Genomic DNA, 2,487 nt, shown 5'->3' with positions numbered 1-2,487 from the left:
CAGCATGACCTAGAAAGGAGCGAACATCTCTCACCGTTGAAGGTGGAGGCAATTCAGAAATAAGCTCGACCTTCGCTTTATCTACCTCTATTCCTCTCCTTGAAATAACATGACCCAACACAATACCCTCTTGAACCATGAAATGGCTCTTTTCCTAGCTAAGTACAAGGTTGGTTTCATGACATCTGTTAAGCACTAGGTCTAAAATTTTGAGGCATGCATTAAATGAAGACCCAAAAATAGAAAAATCATCCATGAAAACCTCTAGATACTCTTCCACCATATCCGAGAAAATTGACATCATACACCTTTGGAATGTGGCGGGTGCATTGCACAAACCAAAAGGCATCCGTCTATAAGCAAATGTACCGAATGGACATGTAAATGTGGTTTTCTCTTGGTCTAGTGGGTCGACGGCTACTTGATTGTACCCCGAATAGCCATCAAGGAAGCAATAATATTGTTGCCCGGCCAATCTCTCTAGAATTTGATCAATGAATGGCAAGGGAAAGTGATCATTTCTAGTGGAGGCATTCAATTTGCAGTAATCAATGCATACACGTACACGCAATGAATTGGCGGTACACTTAGAGATTTCCTCACCCTTTGCATTTTCCACCACCGTAATCCCCGATTTTTTTGGAACTAGTTGAGTTGGACTCACCCATTTACTGTCGGTGATTGGGTAGATGATTCTAGCATCTAAGAGTTTGACAACTTCCTTCTTAACTACCTCCTTCATGTTTGGATTAAGTCTCCTTTGGGCATCCCTAAAGGGTTTTGCATCATCTTCCATAAGTATGCGATGCATACAAATAGAAGGGTCAATTCCCTTAAGATCCGCCACACTCCATCCTATGGTTTCCTTATTTTCTTTAAGCACGCTTAAGAGAGCATCTTCTTGGTCTTTTTCAAGACTTGAAGAAATGATAACCGGAAGAGTCTCTTTTGGTCCTAAGAATGCATACTTGAGATTGGAAGGTAGAGTTTTAAGCTCAATAATTGGTGGAGAGACTAAAGACGAGACCGGTGGAGTGCTAGAGAGTGAAGGAAGAGGTTCTATTAGAGTTTTCCAAGATGGAAAATCTAAGCTTGCAACAGATTCTATGAGATTGCTTACTTCATTCATTGATTTTTCATCATCAAATCCACAACTTCCATACATTTCAAGAAGACAAGAAGCAAGAGGATCATCGAATAAAAGAGATGAAAGACTATCCTCAATTGGTTGTTTCATTACCATCGTTGGAATCGATTCCTCAACAACCTCATCTAACACATCTACAAGGCAACACTTATCTTCATCTATGGGATGTCGACTTGCATGGAAAACATTAAGTTTGATCATCATATTGCCAAAAGAGAGGTCTATAATCCTGGATCTACAATTAATTGTTACATTTGCGGTGGTAAGGAATGGTCTTCCCAAGATGATTAGGATGTGGTTGGAGGGGTTAGCAACCGATTCGGTATCAAGAACTACGAAATCAACCGAAAAGTAGAATTATCCACCTTGACAAGAATGTCCTCAACTATGCCCCTAGGTGTTTTGACGGATCTATCGGCCATTTGAAGTACCACCGAGGTTGGTTTCAATTCATTCAACCCTAATTGGATATATACGGAGTAAGGAATCAAATTGACACTTGCACCTAAGTCAAGAAGAGCTCTACGAATTTCATGAGTTCCAATTACACAAGAAATAGTCGGAGCACCGGGATCTTTGAACTTAAGCGGAGTGTTTTATTAAAGAATGGAACTCACTTGCTCAGTGAGGAACACTTTTTTAGGTCTTGGTCCCTTGTTCTTCCTCTTTTGTGTGCAAAGATCTTTCAAGAATTTTACATAAGGTGGAATTTGCTTAATAGCATCCAAAAGAGGAAGATTGTTGTTGACTTGCTTAAAAACTTCCATCATGTCATGTGTTTTCCCTTCTTACCTACCATAAGGCGAAGTTTCTTTTAAAGCATACGGGAATAGAGCTTTTGGCTCACAGGACTTTGTAATTTGAGAGGATGATGGAGAAGATTGAGAATTCTGGTTAAGAACATTTTCATTCAAAGGAGTGGGAGTGGAATTGGGAATTGGATGGGTGATAACTTTATGTTGCACCGATTCACTATCTTCCTTTGGTAGTTCAACCCTATTGTCCATTTTTTTACCACTTCTCAAGGTGGTGATGGCTTGTGCTTAAGCTTGGGAAGAACACCCCGATGTAGGGTTTGCTTGCACACAAAATTGGGCTTTTGGATTCCTCTCAGGTTGACTAGGCAATTTCCCAATTTCTCTTACATTCAATGCATTAGCTATAGTCCCAATTTGGGATTCAAGCTTTGATATGGAGCGAGAGTGGGAATGCAACAAGTTGGTATCCTTTTCTAAGCTACCCAAGGCCATCAAAACCTTATCTTCAAATGTAGAATTACTAGAAAGTGCTTGAGGATAATGAAAACCAACTTGGGAATCATACATTTGAGAAGGTGAGAG

This window comes from Cornus florida, unplaced genomic scaffold (genome assembly GCF_030987335.1).
Source record: "Cornus florida cultivar Cherokee Brave unplaced genomic scaffold, ASM3098733v1 CherokeeBrave_3.0.0_Hap2_Chr09, whole genome shotgun sequence".
Taxonomy (NCBI): domain Eukaryota; kingdom Viridiplantae; phylum Streptophyta; class Magnoliopsida; order Cornales; family Cornaceae; genus Cornus; species Cornus florida.
The sequence above is the reverse complement of the archived record's forward strand: the minus strand, read 5'-3'. Positions refer to the sequence as shown.